The sequence below is a fragment of the Alexandromys fortis genome, unplaced genomic scaffold (genome assembly GCF_014885135.2).
Source record: "Alexandromys fortis isolate MF-2015 unplaced genomic scaffold, M_Fortis_MF-2015_v1.1 scaffold_39, whole genome shotgun sequence".
NCBI lineage: Eukaryota > Metazoa > Chordata > Mammalia > Rodentia > Cricetidae > Alexandromys > Alexandromys fortis.
The window spans coordinates 198,609-219,411 of record NW_026067918.1 but is presented as its reverse complement, the minus strand read 5'-3'; positions in this window follow the sequence as shown (position 1 = coordinate 219,411).

Below are 20,803 nucleotides of genomic sequence, written 5' to 3'. Positions count from 1 at the left end.
CTATCTCAGTTTGAAACGGTAATCCTGCCTTCAGAAACCTCAGAACAAGACTGTGTATGAGAGCTGTCTTCTCCTTTCTTTTATTCCTCTCTGGTGCTGGGATTAAAGGCGTGCTCCACTACCATTTGGTTTCTATAGCAAATTAGCATGGCTACTGGTATTAAAGATGTATGTCACCACTGCCTGGTTTCTAAAGCTGATTTGTGCAGCTGGTCTACTCTCTGAACTTCAGGCAAGCTTTATTTATTAAAATGCAAATGGCATATCACTATAGTTGGGCTCTGAAAATATGGTTGAACTGGATTGTTGAAAAGAATTGCAAGCCAGACCTCATTTCCTTCAAGGGTCCAGTGTAGAAGATGGGCTCAGAAGATAGCTAACCACAGGCATACAGTTATGAAAAAAGATGGACCCAGAATTCGAACCAGCCTATCTGGCTCTAAATGGCATCTAAACCCAAGTTTGGAATTTCCTTTTTGAAAAAGGAGGCGGTCCCCTCTGCATGCCAAATTCAGCCAAAGGCACCTACATGGCACTCACACTTATCTAGAAACATACAGTTGCTCACCTACATCCTGTTCTTCACCAGTTTATTGTCCCTGTGAAAGTCCAGCAGTGCTTCAGGGGCTTCCCAGTGAGAGAGCTCATCCTCTTACGGCTTTCCCTCATGACAACACTTCCCTCATAATTCATAATTCTCTCCTTCCTTTATCTCTCCTTCCCTTCTTCCCTCCCCCTCTCTCTGTGTATATGCATGTGTGTGCATGCTTGTGTGTGTGTGCATATGTGTGTAGGCTGATGTGATGTCTCTCTATCTTATACACTGAAAGACTCTCTTTCATGAGTCCAGGACTTGCCAATTTGGCTATTCTGGATATCCAGCTTGCTCTTAGGATCTCTGTCTGATGTGGGAGTGTCATATATCAATCTGTTGCTTTCATTGGTTAATTAATAAAGAAACTGCTTGGCCTGATAGGGGTTAGAACATAGGTAGGTGTAATAAACAGAACAGAATGCTGGGAGGAAGAGGAAGTGAGGCAGATGGCATGCCTCTCCTCTTCAGGGTAGACGCGATGAAGCTCCAGCCCAAGATGGACGTATGCTAGAATCTTCTTGGTGGGTCACCACCTCGTGGTGCTACACACATTAATGGAGGTGGGTTGATAAGGATGTGAGAGTTGACCAGTAGGAGGCTGGAGCTAATGGGCCAAGCAGTGTTTATATGAATACAGTTTGTGTTTTGTTTTTTCGGGGCGTAAGCTAGTCAGGCGGCCAGGAGCTGGGTGGCAGGAACGCGGCCCACAGTTCCTTCAACACCTGTCTTCATCTCCTCAGACACTGGGACTACTTTGCCTTTCCAGCACTTTCATGAATGCTGGAGATCCAAATTCTAGTCCTCAGACATGTACTACAAGAGCTTTATCCACTACCCACCTTTCCAGTCCCCTTACTTTGTAATTCTTAGTGCAAATGCCCTGAGAAAAGAAACTATTACATTGTAATATGAAAATCACCAAATATTTATTGAATATTTGGATGGATGGATGGATGGATGTGTCACGAGCCATTTCCCCCCTAAAAATCATTACAGCAACCATCACCCTGGGGAGTCTGCAGGGAACCTCACACCCATAATTATGTTCTATTGACAGAACCTGCCCCACACCCAATTAACTGTTATCTGTTAGCAGAACACGCCTTACATTCCAGCTATCCAGGGAACCAGGTGTGGCAACTCGTGACTTCTTGGCCTACCTGTCCGAATGTAACCTCTTGACCTACATGACGAACCTGGTCTACGTGACTGGGACCACGAGGCGAGATGCCGTGCCCTGCCCACCAAGTCCTCATTCAGGGCCTATATAAACAGCAACCATGATCATAATAAACGGGGCTTTGACAAATCTGCTTGGCCTCATTCTTCTGTCCTAGCTCATTCCCTTCCAGGTAGCGCCCCTCCGAGATCCTGGAATAACTAGCTGCAGGGTGGGTTACAACCCCTAGACTAGTGACCCACCCAAGGCGGCAACATGGATGGATAGATGGATGGGTGAATAGATGGATGGATAGATGGATGGATGGATGGATGGATGGATGGATGGATGGGTGAGTGAACAATGATTGAAGTCATAACGTACTTTACATTTTTTGTTTCTAGGGATTAAAAATATATTTACAGATATACAAATAAACTATCAAGCATAATAAATCAGTATCATTTTGGAATCATAGCAACTGATCAATAATTTAAAATTGTTTACTTTGGTGCTGTGTTCTAGCATTATTTCATATTGGTAAAGACCATGTGCGACTTTCGCTGCCAAGTGAATGTGGAGCCTCTCCATGGCTTGCTTCCACAAAGTAGGAACTCTCACTCATCGTAGGAGGAAATCACGACAAAATCATTAACTAGAATGCCTAAGAACAAACACAGCTCTCCAATGTAATAAACCAAAATTTGATTTCTCATCCTGCTGTGAAGCCTCTCTTGATTTCAGTATCTTCTCAGAAACTAACTGAAAGATTCCAGAGTCACACAGGGGAATAAATGTGGTGACCCACATGAAGCCCTCAGCACATGGCAGGATCCATGGGAAGGCTCCCTTAGTGAACATTTTGGCTTTAATGAACGATTCAACGCCCCTGTCCATCAAGAGCAATCAATGCAGAGTCATCCTTGCTGATGGTTGAGTTAGAGCTACTGAAACCCAAAGTTTTGACCAGTAGCTGCAGCTGCATGGCATTACCAAAATTGGAAAATCGGATATCTGATTAACTTTAAGTCAATAACAAGCAACTTCAGTAGAAAACCCAATTCACTGAAATTTAAAAAAAAAATGGAAATCTCACAAGCATGCATGTCTAATGCTATGGGGTTCACTTACCATCTCTGCTTTCCTTCTTCCCCACAGAGGGGAATCTACACTCAGACAGTTTAATGACTTTATGTCAAGGGTCCAGTTTCCTATTTCATCATTGCAGCACCCACCTTCCTTGACCTACCCTCCAGGCACAGCTTTTGGCATGCTAGGTACGTGCTCTACCACAAAGCAAAACCCTCACCCCTCTCTTTTAGTGTTTTTCCCCCCACTATTTTAAGATAGGGTTTCAAAAAGTTGGCTTTAAGCAAATTCTGCAACCTAAACAGAATTTGAATTGGAGATTTCCTGCCTCAGAGGATTATGATCCTGAGTCACAAGATGTGGGTGTGGTGGTTTGAATGAAAATGGATCCCATAGGGCAGGTGGGAATGAGAACAGATAGGATTGGGGGTGTGAGAGAGTACTGGGAGAAGTATCCAGAATTGGGGGACATGTCGGAGGAGAGGTAGAAACCCAATGAAGGGGAAACACCTAGGAATCTGAAAGGTGACCCTAGAAAGACTCCTAGTTATGGGGGATATGGAACCTGAACCATCAGTCTTGGGTAATCAGACTGGCTTCATCCAGCAATTGATGGGAACAGATGGGGGGACCATTAGGTGGAGCTTGGGGATCCTGCAGAAGAGAATGGGAAAGAATTGTAGGAGCCAGAGGGGCAAGACCCCACAATCAAACCCACAGAATCAACTAATCAGGGTAAATAGGAACCCACAGAAATTAAACCAGCAATTCAGGAGCCTGTATGCGTCTGACTTACTTACTCTATGTATCTTAGGATTGTGTAGTTTGAGGTCCCTGTGGTACTACTACTAACAGTGGGAGTGGGAGCTGTCTCTGACTCCTCTGTCTGTGTTTGGGACATTTTTCCTCCCACTGGATTACCTTATCTAGCCTTAATATGAAGAGCTGTGCATAGTTTTATTATAACTTGATATGCTGTGTTTGGTTGATATCTCTGGGAGGCCTGCTCTTTTCTGAAGAAAAAGGAGAAGGGGGGATCAGAGGGAGAGGGGATGTGGGAATTTGGGGACTGGGAGAAGAGGAAGGAGGTGAAACTCTGATCAAGATTTAATTTATGAGAGAATAAAAAAATGGATCCTATATGCTCATAAGAAGTGACACTGTTGGGAGGTGTGGCATTGTTGGAGTGGGTGTGGTTGAAGGAAGTGGGTCACTGGGGGTGGGCTTTGAGGTTCCAGATGCTCAAGCCAGGCCATTATCTCTCTGTTTCTTTCTGCTGTCTTCAGATCCAGATGTCGAACTCTGAGCTATCTCTCCAGCAATATGTCTGCCTGCACGCTGCCATGCTTCCTGACATAACCATAAGAAAATAAACCTCTGAATTGTAATCCAGCCCCACTTAAATGCTTTCTTTATAAGAGTTGCTGTGGTCCTGGTGTCTCTTTACAGCAAGAACACCCTAACTAAGACAATGGGTTTGGCATTGACAGGCCTGAACACATCAGATTGTCCCCTATCTCAAGACACACTATAATAATAGAGTCTGATATACAGAAAGGTGATTCTGCCTCCTCATGGCACATAAAGAGTCAGAGTCACTAAGTCCTAGTACACTAATTCCAGTCCCTCGATTCTGTCTCTTTTTTTTTCATGCAATGCCACTTACAGGCAGGTATAGCAAAGATAATGCAGTATTAAGAACTTAATGGTGCTTCATGTCTAGGACAGGTTTAGTGTTGGCTTCTCTAGTACAGGAGATAGAGAACCTGGCTATTATGGAAGTTATGGGCCCTCTGGGATAACCACTATGAATTGCAACTACACATTCTAAGAAGGAGATGGGTAATAATTTGCAATAGCAATGAGTTCTCTGGCCTGGAGATTCTGGCCTACAGTATTTCCCAGAACAAGCAAAAGTAAAGCAACGTTAAGTGAATGGACTTTACTCTTGGAAAGCTTGCTTTTTATGCTATCAAATGGTTCATTGAGTGTTCACCACTTCTTGAAGCAAAGCTGTGGGGGAAACTGATGGATTAAGCATTTGATAATAATCTATCTTCACAAGAAGCTAATGTTTAGAAACATGCTAGCTAACTGAGAATATGAACACTGATAGTGGCATTGTATGGTCTTTGAGTATGAGTGTTTGGAGTGGGGCTGTAAAACTTGTGGTAGAACTTGTGCTTAGCATGTTCAAGACCCAAATATGAATGCTGGGCATAAATATTCAGAAAAGATAAGAAGAGATACATACTTATACATATACTTCTTACAACCATACTACTTGTGTATCCACTTTCTGTCTACTATTTGCTCTTAGGATATTCATAGTTGTAGGATTCATTGTAGCAACATGCACTTTTGCTTAGGTAATTTCTTATTTCTTATTACAGTTCTACTTTATAAAACTCTAGAGTTTTCTTGATATAATGCTATTGATTATAGGTATTAAAATTCTAACCTCCAAGGGAAAGGTGCAGGCTTGGAGGAAGGGCTTAGGTTAGAAAGTGTTAGATCATCAGGGTAAATTCTATTGTTGTTGTTCAAAATGTCCCTCCTCGCCAGGGTTCATATTCTGAATGTTTGGTTCCACATGGTGGTGCCATTTTGGAGGGCTATGGAAAATTCAGAAAATGAAGCCTACTTGGAAGAAGCAGATTCCTAGGACAAGGTTTAGACAATTACAGCATAGTCCTTGGGTTCTGGTCACGTTCTAATCCCTGGTCCACCATGATGTGAACAGTTTGATCTTTGCAGTATGTTACTGCTACCGTGGACCGAAATACTTTGCTCTGCCGTCCCCATCACCATGGAACAGAATCTTCCAGAAGCTGTGCACCACGCTAAATCTTTCTCCTTTAGATTGTTTCTTGCAAATATTTTCATCACAGCAATGGAAAGGGAGTTAATACCCTCCCATAATTGGAACAATGCTCTTATGAAAGTGGGCCCAGATCATAGCCTTCTCTTTCCTTAATAATAGGACACAGTAAAAAAGAATCAGCTGTATGAAACACAAAGGCTAGATACATCAGAACTCATCAGATTGGCACATCATTTTAGGCTCCAGAAATGTGAGGAGGGAAAACATGTTTTTCTAAGTTGGCCACCTATGGTGTTTTTCTTACAGTCCAAGTTGATTGCAGCACTGCGGTTACCAAAGATGTCCAAATTCCAAATAGTACATGCTGATCTCTCGGAGTTCTTTTCTTGCCAGATATAGAAATGACTCTTTCAGATTTCAACTATCATCTTCCCAAACCTTAACTGCGGAAATGAATCATATAACCAACCAACTACAAAACTGGCTGTTTCTCTCCAGCAATGAAAACAGGATCTTTCTCCATCAGACCTTCTCTCCACGTTTCCTCCATTTCACCACCTTCCAAGTCTCTCTTCTGGCAACAGGAAAGTCTAGGACTCTCCTCAGGTTTTTGTAAACAAGAGAAATTATATTTCATGTCCTTGAAAGTTTAAGCACCAGCAGAAGGGCTGTACTTCCTCCACCTACATCCCAAACTTCACCAAAGCTCAGGGAGAAAGTGGATCAGAGAATAAAACAGCAACGGGAGTCTTGAGAGTTAGCCCATGACCTTGTTCACACCCTGGAGAAAGGTGAAGCTGAAGTGTGGCCAAATCTCTCAGCTTCCATTCTGACAACATTCACTAAGGCTTCAGTATCTCGCACTCAGAGAAGAGGAAACCAAAGCCCAAAGAAATAAGATTACTGGCTGCAAAATGCACCAGAATCTAGTACTGTGAATTTTCTTGCACTTCCTCTTAATGCAGTCTAAACTTAAAGGCTATCTTTTCCTAATCATACTCAGTCACACATCTCCTACCAGGCTTGCCTGCCTCAAGTTAAGAAAATACAAACCTCACACTCACTTCAGAGGAAAGAATTTCAGCTGCCAAAGACAAAGCACGCTGCCATGATGAAAAACAGCCCTCCAACAGATTAAATTCTGGGGATGAAAGACAAGATCCGTGCATAAACATCAAAGGACAAACTCAACTTTAGTATACCAGTGGTAGTTAAGATGAAGGACCAGTGCTTGGGTGTTCAAGGTCCTTGGGTTGATTGGGACTCACCACAGCCAACAGATGGCAGTAGCCACTTACTTGTTTTTGCTTTTTTAAATAAGCACATAGAAGACAGATGTTCAGAAGAAAACAAAAACAGGATGATGAGTTAGCTTATCTCTTAGTAAGATATCCTTATCAAAATCAAAGTAAGAGACAAGAAAAGAAACAACCTAAATCAGCACTGCTAGAGAAAACCCACCAATAACATGATCAAGACTACAGATTATACCAAACCATCCCTTTGCATTTTGTTTCTTCTCTTCTTCCATCTCCACGTGAGTTCCCAAGTCCAAGCAATGAAAGTTAAAAATAATACGTTATCTGTTTTTTGTCCGTGGCATACATTCAACATGTTCCCTTCCCTCACTCATGGCCTCTCATCTTTTGGTAAACTACCAAATCCAGTTTCAGAAGAAATTATCACCTATTCAGGGTATCTGTGTTCAAACTCTTTTAAAAAGTATACATTTATCATACAATGATATTGAAAGGGTTCTTTACTTTCCTATAAACTGAATAATGTGTGGAGCACTGCAACTAGCTTCTACTTTAAAAAACCGAAAAAAAAATCATCAAAAGTTATTTAGATCTAGGGCTTCTTTGCTGGATAATTTTTTCTAGAAGCTTCAAGCTCATTACTTTTTGTGGTCCTAAGAGTTGTGTTTGCATTTCTGAATCTGTATAGAAAGACAGGGTGAACAAATATAGGTGAGCTGGAACCTGGTGAACTCCAGATTCTTGCCTTCTAACAATTTATTTTCTTAACCTGCTACATTCCCGCACTTATAAGCTAGCAACACATATTTTGTATCCCTGGTCAATAAAATGTGCTTCTCAATGTCCACAACATAAACTGCATTTTAATTATGTTTATTAACATGCTGATAGCTGCTTGAAAAGGCCCGTGAACTGCTCTCAGCTCCATTAGCTTTCATAGTGTGAATCTGCAATGACTTAAAGATTTAAAAAAAAAATAAGTTACAAGTGAACCAATGTCAACAGAGTGAAGAGAAGTGACATAACTTTGGAGCAAAGTTGTCAACACGGTTAGATATGCTATTTTTTAAAAAATAATAGTTACCCCATAAACACCCTATAAACCACTAATCCACACATATTAAGTGTAGTGTTTTCCTTGTAGAGTAATCACACACATTTCCTCCTCATCTATCGCTTCCTCTTTCTCATCTTCATGCAGAAATATGATGCCAAACAGTGCATCTCCATATGACATTTTATCAGTGGATTTACGTGTTCTGGTCATGTTTGCCCACTCCACTGCCCTCACTTGCCCCTCACACACTCACACCTTGGTCAACTTTGACAAGACTACCTTTGATGGTATCTCCAAGACCTACAGCTACTGACATCTGGAAAGAGACTGTGCTCACCAAGTCTCCTTATCAGAAATTCACTGACCATCTTGTGAAAACCCACACAAGAGTCTTCATTCAAAAAATCCAGGCCCCAGCTGTCACTACTACATAAGAGTTTTTACGCAAGACAAATACAGTGAATAAATTCTGTTTAAACACAAAAAAATAAACACACTCAGAAGCACCTGTTTGTTCCATATGTCCATCTGTTTGAAATACATTTTAAATCTAATCTATCAGTATTTGCTTTGTGGTTAAGGAATTGACACTATGACTATTCAAAGTTATCATTGAATGTTGTGTATTAATTCCTGCCATTTTGTTGATTTTGTAGTGTTTGGCTTTTCCCCCTTCAGTCTAAAGATTCCTTCTAGCATATTCTGTAGAGCAGCCTAAGTGATCAAAAATCTTATTAGCTTATTTTTATCATGTGAATTTTTTTATTTCAATTATAACAGATAGCTTTGCTGGGTATCATATTCTGGGTTGAAAGTTGTCATATTTCAGAACTTGAAATACATCATCCGAAACCTTTCTGGATTTTAAAGTTTCAGTTGGAAAAAAAAAACCCTGCTATTCTGATGGTCCTGCCTATATATCTTACTGTTTTTCTCTTGTTGCTTCTAATATACTTTATTCATTTTATATGTAGTATTTTGACTGTACTATGACAAAGGAGGCTCTTTTCTTGTCTTTCAACTCTGGGATTTTTTCAAATGATTTTTTAAAAATATTTTCTATGCCTTTAGAATAAGATTCTTTTCCTTATATGCTCACCATGCATAATTTGATCATTTATGTCTCCAGGGTTCCTTCTGGTGCTTTCTAATTGACCCCTTCCACCACCCCCACATTGGATTGTTTAGTTCTTTCACTTGTCTTCAAGCTCAGCTATTCTTTGTTCTCTTTTGATCAATTATATTGTTAAGACTTTTCATGGTTTTCTTTTTACTTACTGTGTTTGTTTCTAGCATTTTTGATTTATCTAGTTTTTCTCTTTGCTAAATTCTTCTTTCATGCCATCCACCACCTTTCTTATTTCTTGGAGCTGTTTGTGGCTTTGAAAATACAATTATTACATTGCGCTCTCTTCCTTGGATTTCGTCTAACTCACTCTCATAAGATGCCATTGCTGGTAATACTCTTAGATGAAATTAATATTGTCTTTATTTTTCACGTTTCTTATACTTCTGTATTGGGAATCATGCATCTTCTATTATTTGCTTGTTTTTAATAGCTATATTATTTCTATTGAGGGATTTATAGTGTGATGGTTGGACTTGGATGTGGTAGCATTGAGTGTACATTTCATAAAATAGCTATTCAGAACAGGAGCTCCAAGTACTTAACATAATATTATGATGCTCCCTGACCACAATACTGAGAGAACATCCACAGCTGTTTGATACTACCAATTGCCATACAAGTCAATTAATGAGTGACCTTTTTGCGTACAGTAACTATTGGAAGATAAACAACCGAGGATGGTATGAAATATACTTGGATTTTAATTAGTGAAATTAAAAGTTGACAGGAAGTAAGGTGATAAAGGACAGGGATTAAGTATTAGATCAACTTAGAAGAGAAAAATATTCAAGTGGATAAAAAAGCTAGGATAGAAAAACTAGGATATTATTAGGGTCTATTGGAGATAGTTAAAGCTATAGAAGGTTATAATCAAGAAGAGAAAAGATGATGAAATAAAAGAAAAGACAGGAATTAGGAGTATATGAGATGTGGCTGCAAATGCTTTAGCGAGCCATGGAGAAATGTAAAACCGGTCTTATAAGCTAAGAAAGCAGTATACAAATAAAAGCCAGCCTACGCTATGGCAGCTATGCATGAGTAGAAATCAAATAATCTAAAATGAGATAAAAGAATACATATGGGGTAGCCGGGCGGTGGTGGCGCACGCCTTTAATCCCAGCACTCGGGAGGCAGAGGCAGGCGGATCTCTGTGAGTTCGAGACCAGCCTGGTCTACAAGAGCTAGTTCCAGGACAGGCTCCAAAACCAAAGAGAAACCCTGTCTCGAAAAAAAAAAAAAAAAAGAATACATATGGGATTAAATGTACCTGTGCTCAGTTGAAAGGCTGGATTCTCAGATCCCTCTGAGTTAGTGGGTTTCACGTGGTGCCAGGTTTAGGCTTCCAACCTGAGATCAGAGGCTCTGAGTTTGCGGAGAAACCTTTTCTTTGGGCTTACCAAAGGTGTAGCCAGAACTTCAAGCAGAAAGGACAGCTTTGAAGGGAGAGCACCTTAGAAAAATCTCTTGCTACTGATTTTTGGGTTAGTTTTGTATCCTGTCATTTTGCCGCAAGTATTTATCAGTTCTCAAAATTTTCTGGTGGAGTCTCCGGTGTCTCTTATGTACAGAACCATATAATCTACAATCACATCCTTTCTTATGTAAATTCTTTTATTTTTTCATCTTTATGTTAAAACTTTGAGAACTATATTGAAGAGGATGGAAAAAGTGAACATCGCTGTCTCATTCCTGATCCATAGAAATGCTGTGAGTTTTGTTTTTCTCATTTAGTATAACCTCAGTTTGCCATATATAACCTTTGTTAACTAGATATGTTTCTTTGAAGATTTTCTTATTAACAGTTACTAGATTTTTGTCAAAAGTTTGTTCTGCATCTATAGTAATAAACTTGTGTTTTATGTACTTAAATCTATTTATTTATTAATTACATACATTGACTTGTGACTGCTGAACCATCTATGTATATCAGGAGTGAAGCTGATTTTATTGTGGAGAATTATATTTTGATATGTTCTTGAATTTTGTTTGTTAGTAATTTCCTGAGAAAATTTGCAGTGTGTGTGTGTATCTAATTGGCTTTGGTTTCGAGGTTTCATAAAGTATTTCTGGCTTCACCAAGAAGCTTGGCAACACTCCTTTTCTTTCTATGTTATGAAATAGTTTGACAAATACTGATATTTACTGATATTTGTACTTCTTTTAAAGGTCTTGTTGGTTTCAGCAGTGAATCCATCTGTACTTTTATTCTTTTTAGTTAGAGTTTGTTTTTTAAGTTTTGCTACTGTCTCATTGCTTTTAAATGATCTGTTTACATTATTGAAATCATCTTGGTTTAACTTTGGTAGTTCATATAAGTCTAGAAATTTCTTTTTTGATGTTATTGTTAGAATTTTATTTATTTATTTTACATCCCAACTTAATTTTCCCCTTTTTCCTCTCCCCCCAGTCCTTCCCCACTTCCCTCTGCTCCACCCCCATCTACTCCTCCTCTGTTTCTATTCAGAAAAGGGCAGACCTCCCAGGGATATAAACAAAACATGGGATATGAAGTTGTACTAAGACTAAGCGCTTTGCTTTGTATTAAGGCTGGGCAAGGCAACCCAGTATGAGGAATAGGGTTCCAAAAGTTAGTAAAAGCATCAGAAAGAGCCCCTGCTACCAATGTTAAAAGTCCCATAAGAGGACCAAGGTATACAATTGTAATATAAGTGCAGAGTGCCTAGGTCAGTACCATGCATCCCTGGTTGTCAGTTCAGTCTTTGTGAGCTCCTGCGTGCCCAGGTTAGTTGATTCTGCGGGCATTCTTGTAGAGTCCTTGACTCTTGTGGTTCCTACAGTCCTTCATCCCTCTCATCAGCAGGATACCCTGAGCTCCACCTAATGTTCGGTTGTGGGTCTGCATCTGTTTCCACCAATTGCTGGATGAAGCCTCTCTGATGACTACTGGGCTAGGCACTAATCTATGAGTATAGTCGAATATCATCAGGTATCATTACATTGACACTTTTTCCTCCAGTCATGTTTGATTCTATCCTACCTATCTGGGCCATCCAGCCTCTGGTTCCTGATGCTCCAGGAGTGGTCTCGCTCTCATGAAATGGGCCTCAGATCTGATCAGTCATTAAACCATTTCTTCAAGGTTTCCAATTTTGTTGTTTATGATTTTAAGATATGTCCTAATTATGTTTTGAAATTCATGGTTATCTGCTGTAATATTTTCTATTCCTATTTCATCTACAATTTTGTTAATTGGATCTTATCTCTCTTTGTTTTGGTGGCTTTGCCTAAATGTTTGTCAATCTTGCTAATCTTTTGAAAGAACCAATTCTATTCTATTGATTCTATGGTTTGTTGGTTTTGATTTCATTACCTTCTATGCTGATCTTCAATATTTCTTTCCTGCTATTGACATTTAATTTGTCTTGTTCTTGTTGCATGATTTGGTTATTGTTTGAGGTCTTTCTGACCTTTGTTGTAGGAATTTATAATTATAAATGTCCCACTTAGTACTAACAGTATGATATCCCATGGGTTTTGGAGTATTGTGTTTTCATCTTGATCGATTCTAAGAATTTTTAAATTTCCCTCCTAATATCTTCATTAGCCTATTCATCATTCAATGTACTGTCCAGTTTCCATGTGTTTCTGTATGCTATGTAATTTCTTCTGCTGCTACTAGCTTTATTCTACTGGTGTTAATAGACTATGTAAATTTCCTATGTTTGTTCAGACTTGATTCATGCCCTATTCTATTACCCTTTTAAAGAGCAAGTTGTCAGGAAGTTTGGAGATAATGGACACTCTTTAGTCGTTAAAGGGAATGTTCTGTAGATGTCTGTTAGTTCCATTTGATCTATGGTATCATTTAACTCAGAAGTTTTTGCTTAATTTTGCTGGGATGCCTACTGACGAAAGTGGGGTAATAAAACCACCCACTATTCTTATATTGGGGTTCATATGTCCTATGTGCCTTTACATCCAGCAGTATTTATGTTATGAAATTAGGTGCTCCAATGTTTGGTACATATATTTTTAGAACTAGAGCTGTAATTTCCTCTTGATGAATGGTTCCCTGAATCATTATGAAATGACCTTCTTTATCTTTTCTGATTATTTTAGATGCAATGAACATTTTGTAGGACGTTAGTCACCACTTCTTGCTTTTTAAAAGTTTCACTGCTTTCAATACAGTTTTCCACTCTTTCAGGGTTGCCTTTTTCTTGATGGGAAGGTAAAACTGTACATTATATTTAATCCAATCTACTACTAGTCTGTGTCTTTTAAAGGGGGGAAGTTACTTCATAGTGTTCAAAGTTATAATTCTGTCATATTGTGGATTTTATAGCATTTGGTGTCTTCCTATTCCTCTCACTTAAGTATTATTAGTAGAGTTTATTCCTGCAACTTAATGGATATGTTTGTCTTTCTCTTCGATCTGTAGGAGTCCTTCAAGTACCTTCTGTTAGTGTTAGCTTAGTGCTCATAAATTCTTCAACTTCTTTTTTATCATGGAAAGTTCTTTTTCTTTCAGTTATGAGAGAAAATTTTGGAGGATATAGTGATTCGAGTTTGTTATTATTGTCTTTCAGAATTTGGAATATATCATCCCATGCTCTGCTGGCTTTGAGATTTTCTGTTAAGTGCCCTTACAGGAATGCAGATAAATTTGCCTTTATGCATGATTTGATGCTTTTCTCATGCAGTATCCAGTATCTTTCCCTTGTTCTCTATGTTCAGAACATTAATTGAGTATCACATTTTCTAATATATACAATAAGTCTAGATAATCATCTTTCTCTATATTTGAGTATTCTGCTATTGTCATATTAAATATATTATTTATACATTTAATACGATGTCATTTATCCCCATGATTTATAAATTTTTCCCTTTAATAATGTTTCTTATAACCCATACATTGTGTTCATACCTTTCTTATTATTTTACCTTTCTCAACATTTTAATTTTTGACTCACAAATTTTGTCTTTAATGTGTTGTACTCTGTTTTTATTAACTTGAACCATTATTTTAGTGAATATTTCTATATTTTTTCTTTGATCTGAGAGTCTCATTTCTAAAATTTTGATTGGAATGTTTTCAGTATTCTTATCTTTTATTGCATTCCTATATCATATTCTATATTCATTCCCTTACTTCATTTAGTCATTTATTTTTATTGTCTTTGAATTTAGGAATTTACTTGTACCATCTTTGAATTAATTAAACATTCTTATAATCATTTTTTAAATTCCTTGTGTGAGATTCCATGTAATGTTCTCTGTTGAGATCCGTGAGTATGGAACTAGTTTCTGGAGGACGAGGAGTCATATTGCCTTGAGTTTCCATGTTTCTTTTATTTATCCTGAGCTTTCTATAAATGGGTTATTTTATTGTTTGAACCTTTCAAATCATGTATCTTCTTTCAGGTGAAGTATTGAATTTTGGATAGGTTGTAGGAGAGTTGAATATATAACCCTGAAGTTAAACCCTCGGTGTGAATTCAGAAAACGTGGTATAGTCCCTATATTATTTCCAGAGTAGATTATTAACTGCAGAAGCATCCATAGCTCCTGGACAGGTCCAAAAATACAAGTGTCCTGCTAATAATCCCAAAATAGCCATTTCTTTAATTTCAATACATATTGGAAGAGCTTTGAACAAGAATAGTATGGTACGTACTTGGACCTTGCATACTAAGGTGTAGTATGGATGTAGTAGACTGTGTAAGGATGGGGATTTGGCATTAGAAATTTGAGAAAATAACTGATATAGAAAAAAAATACTTGGAAGTGAAAAGTTGACCATTTGTGTGTAATCTGCTGACCTACAGATACACTTTCTAAGAAGGACTTACAGTAACTACACAGGGCTGGAACTCAGATACACAATTTTCATTTATTTATTTCTTTAAATTTCATTTTACACTCCAACCACAGTTCTCTTCCCCAAGTCTTCTCCCTCCCTACTCCTTTGCCCCCTTCTCCAGCCCGCCCCCTATCCACTCCTCCCAACAGTTAAGAGTTCCCATGGGGATTCAACAATGTCTGGCACATTAAGTTGGGGCAAGACCAAACCCTTCCCTTCTGCTTCAAGGCTGGGCGTGGCATCCCACCATAGGGAATGGACTCCAGCAAGCGCACTTGTGCACCAGGCATAGATCCTGATCCTACTGCCAGGGGCCTCTCAGCTAGTTCAAGCTTTACCACTGTCTCCCACTTATGGCAGTTCGGTCCCTTGGAGGCTCCATGAGCTTCCACGAGCTTGGTTCAGTTGTCTCTATAGATCTCACTATCATGATCTTAACCTCCCTTGCTCATATATTCCCTCCTCCCTTTCTTCAGTTGGATTCTTGGAGTTCAGCCTGTTGCTTGGTTGTGGATTCCTGCATCTGGTTACATTAGTTACTGGACAAAGGCTCTAAGATGACAGTTGGGGTATTTATCCATCTGATTACAGGGGGAGGCCAGTTCGGACACCCTCTCACTATCACTAGGAATTTTAGCTGGGATCATCCTTGTGGATTCTTGCAAATTTCCCTAGCACCAGGTTTCTTCCTAACCCCATAGTGGCTCTCTCTATCAAGATCTCTCTTTCATTGCTTTCCCGCTCTGTCCCTCTCCCCTTTCAACCATCCCATTCTCTCACATTCTCATCTCTCATCCCCTCCAACGTACCTCTCCCCCTTGTCCCTAGTTTACCCAGGAGATTTCATCTAATTTCTCTTCCCAGGGTGATCCATGTGTCCCTCTTAGGGTTTTCCTTGTTACCTAGCTTTTCTGTGGACTGTAGCCTAGTTAGCTTTTGCATTTGGTCTAATATCCACTTCTGAGTGAATACACACCGTACTTGTCTTTCTGAGTCTGGGTTACCTCACTCAGGATGATTTTTCCTAGTCCCATCCACTTGCCTGTGAATTTCCTGTTTTTCATTTTGATCTTTCCAGACTTAATCTCAAGTCTCATAGTCCTCCTAGGCTGCACCTACATCCATTAGGGACTCTACCTCTTAGTGTGGGTCCTGAAACTCCTCGCTCTTTACCCGCACCACCACCTCAACCTTGCCTCTTAGCCCAGCTCCACTTCTTTCTGTTACTCTTCAAGGCACAGAAACACTCTCTACCAGGGATCCCACACTTGTCTCGGATCCAGAGAGGGCATCAGGAACCAACGAAAAGAACTCACACCTACCAAGGAGAAGACCAAATATAAACACCAAGAAACATCTCAGACATCATAGCTACAGATGCTTTGACCCCAAGCAAGACACATAAACATGAGCAACCAAGATAATAGGCTTCCTCAAGAAGCCAGTAGTTGTATAGTAGTAGGCCCTGTGAAACACGATATAGCTGAAGCAGTTAACACTATGTTTAAGGCCTTTAAAAATGATATAAGTTTCTTAATTAAGTCTGTGAAAGAACAAGTGATTGAAAACAATTTGAGATACAAAATATAATTTAATAAAGAAGTGGAATTACTAAAGAGAACTCCAACTGAAATAAAACGGAAAATGAAAAATTTTAGACTGTCAAACATAAGCTCAGAGGTAAGCCTCACCAACAAATTACAATACATGGGAGGAAGAATGTCAGATATTGAATAAAAGGTAGAAGAAATGTTAAATCTAATAAATAAATAGATAGATACATAAGTAAATAAATCAATAAAATTCCAGGCACAAAACATCCAAGAGATCTGGGACATTATGAAAAGACCAAATTTATTAATAATAGAAATAGAGAATGTTGTAATAAGAGCGGCGGGGCTGCATCCCCACCACCCCAGCCGCCTGGCTAGCTTATGCCCCGAAATAACAACACACAAATTGTATTCTTTTAAACACTGCTTGGACCATTAACTCTAGCCCTTACAGGCTAATTCTCATATCCCAATCAACCCATCTCTAATAATCTGTGTAGCATCAGTCTTACCGGGAAAGATTCTAGCCTACGTCCATCCTGGGTTGGAGCTTCATCGCATGTGCCTCAGAGGGCAGATGAGAGGAGCATGGTGTCTCTGAGTTCACTTCCTCTTCCTCCCAGCATTCTGTTCTGTTTACTCCTCCCACCTATGTTTTAACCTATCAGGGCCAAGCAGTTTCTTTGTTGCTTAACCAATGAAATCAACAGATTGATATATGACACTCCCACATCAAGAGAAATAAAAGCCAGATATAAATCTAAAGAAGGAAGAGACTATCAAGATAGAACAAGCACGTTAAAAGATCAAATAAATAGGACTCGAAAAGAAATTCTCTACAGCACACAATAATCAAAACACCAAATGTACAGAACAAAGAAAAGAGATTAGAAACTTCAAGGAGCAAAGACCACATCACAATGAATAGATAGGCCCATTAGAATAATACCTGACTTCTCAACGGAGACTCTCAAAGCTAGGAGGAACTGGGTATGTGTTTTGCAAACTCAGAAAGGCACCAAATGCAAGCTCATACTACTATATCCAATCTTTCTGCACCCTTTTTACAATTTTTCTCGAGCCTCAGATGCAGGTATATTTTGTAAACATATCTGTTGGGGTTGGACACCATAACTGTGCATTTTGATTGACTATGGTCATCTGTAGAAACATCCTTGCATCTAAGGGATAAAGATAATTTGGTCATGATGTATGTCTTTCTGATGTGTGTCTGGAATCTATTTGCAAATACTTCATTGAGTATTTTTGATTCTATGTTAACATGGGACATTGGTTTGTGTTTGTGTGTGTTCTATTTTTACCTGGCTCAGGAATTATAGTAATACTGAGTTTGGAGATTCTCCTTTGCTTGCTTGCTTGCTTGCTTGCTTCCTTCCTTCCTTCCTTCCTACCTTCCATCTTTCTTTCTCTTCTCTTTTTCTCCTTCTCCCTCTCCTTCTCTCTCTCTCTCTCTCTCTCTCTCTCTCTCTCTCTCTTTCTCTTTCTCTCTCTAGTTTAGGAAAGACTAACTGTATGCCTTTCCTGTCTATTCATTTGCCTTGTCCAACTTGGATGTGCTGTTTTTGTTTGTTCTATCTTATTATATTGTAATTTGTTATGAAAAAAGATATATATGAAAATTAAATTTTTTATTTTAAAAGACACAAGAAAGAAAAACTTTGTCTAAATAAACATAATCAAGACTATGGGCCTCAATGAAAAGGTTAGAAAACAAGGACTAGTGGTATTCTTCATTGAGTGTCCGGTAGATTTCTGCTGCCAGTAATATCGTACAGGAAATTTCATCTGCAAGTCTTTCCAGCTGAAAACCCTCTTTATTACTGTTTCTGGTAGCTCACTCGCATTTGTCATTTGGTCTGCTTAGTAGCTGACTTCCTGTGTTATTTTTGGTGATTTGGCTGAATCTAGGAAAACATATTTTCAAAATAAAAAAGCTTTCCCAGCTTAATGGAGCACAATTTTTAAAAAATATTCCCTTATATTTTTCACAGAGGGTTCACAAAGACTGAACCGACTACCAGGGAGCCATGTAACTTGATCTCCACTTGAGACTCTTAATCATGAGAGCAGGAGCTGTCTCTGGCTGTGCTGCCTACTTTTGGGACCCATTGCTCTTATCATATTGCCTCATCCAGTCTTAATAGAAAAGGAGGTGCCTAGTCTCACTGCAACTGGAGACACCATGGATGGCTGGTATTCATGGGATGCCTGCCTGTATCTGAAGAGAAACAGTATAGGAGGAGTGGTAGGGTATGAGTGGGGGGGACGGACTGGGAAGAGGGGACAGAAGGAAACATTGATTGGGATGTAAATAAATTAATAAATAAACAAACAAGCAAAACAGAACCCTTTATATATTCTACATATTCTGATTATTCTGGCATTTGTAGTAATATTTCCCTGTTCATTTCTGGTTCTTTTAATTTGGCTACTCTCTTTTTATTGGTTAGACCAAGTGTCTGTCAAACAACAAGCTCTTGGATTGGTTGATTCCTTGTACTGTTTGTTTCTATTTTGTAGATTTCTGCTCTGTTATTATTTCATGCCATCGACTAGGTTTGGATTTGACTTTGATTTATTCTTGTTTTTCCATCCTTTTGAGTTGCACCATTAAGCTGCTTATTTTGGGGATTTCTGATTTTTAATGTATGTTCCTAGAGCTATACATTTTCTTTATAGGAATGCTTTCAATGTGCCTCACAGGTTCAGTTGTGTTGTTTTTATAGTTTCATTTCATTCCAGGAAGTTTTAAATTTTTCTTGATTTCCTCTTTGACCAACTCATCATTCAGTAATGAGTTCTTTAATCTCCATGAGTTTGCTTATTTACTAGAAGGGCTTTTTTTTCTGTCAATTTTGTGTTTAATTGCATTGTGATTATAAGAGACACAAGGACTGATCGCAATCTTTTTTTAATTTGTAAAGATTTGCTTTGTGTCCCAGGGACACATGTTCTTTTTAGAATTTATTTTATTTTTATTATTTTTTTAAAAAAAGAAAGCAAACTACCTTTTTGCATTATACATACCAATCCAAGTTCCCACTCCCTCCCTCCTTCCTTCCACTCCACCTATTCCCCTTCCCCACCCACCACTCACTCCACAGAGAGAGGGTAAGGCACATTGCTCTGGGGAAGGTTTTAGGTCCTCCCTACTATATCTAGGCAGAGCAAGGTATCCATCCAAAGACAATAGGCTTCCCAAAAGTCAGTACATGCAGTAGGGCTAAATCCTGGTGCCACTCCAGTGGCCCCACAATCTGCCCGCACCATGCAACTGTCAACTACATTCAAAGGGACTAGTTTGGTCCAATGCTTGTTTGTTCCCAGTCTGGCTAGAGCTCAGGTAGACTGTGTCCTTGGGTGTCCCCATTATGGTCTTGAGCTCTTTGCTCATATTCTCACTTCTCCCACTCTTCAGTTGGACTTTGGGAGCTCAGTCCAGTGCTCTGATGCGGGTCTCTGCCTTTGTTTCCATCAGTTGCTGGATGAAGGTTCTATGGTGATATTTAAGATATTCATCAGTCCGACAACAGGGTAAGGTCAGTTCAGATACCCTCTCCTCTATTGCTTAAGGTCTTAGCTGGAGTCATCCTTGTGGAGTCCTGGGAATTTCTCCAGTGCCAGGTTTCTTGCTAGACCCAAAATGACTCCCCCAATCAAGATATCTCTTTCCTTGCTTTCATCTCGGTCCTTCCTCCATGTCGACTATCCTATTCCCTCCAGTTCTCCTCCCCTTCCCCTTCTTCCCTCCTCTTCCCCTTCTACTGTCCCTTCTCTCTCCACCCCTATGCTCCCAATTTTGTCGGGCAATCTTGTCTGTTTAGACTACTCAGGATATGTTCTATTTTAGAAAAACATCCATGTGCTGCTAAGTAGAATTTGTGTTTGAGTATGATACTCAGCAGGTAGCTGTTAAGTCCATTTGATATGCGATACCAACAAATTCTGATGTACCTGTTTATTTTTTGTCCTGAGTAAAACGGAGCATTCATTTTATTGACATTAATCTTTTTTGTAATCTAGTTATTAAAAAGTAGTAGTTTTTTTATGAAGCCCCACATTTCAGTGCATACGTGTATAGGATACTTATAACCTAAACTTGTTTTCTCAATTGAAATAAAGTGGCTATTTTTATTGCCTCTGATTACTTTTTTTTTTTTTTAGGTAGAAGCAATTACTGTTTTTATTCGTGTGTTTAGCTCTCACCTAAAATAACAGGTTTCATTATAACATCTTCATACACGCGTATCTTGTATCTTGCTCTTTTTTTAATTAATTAATTTATTTATT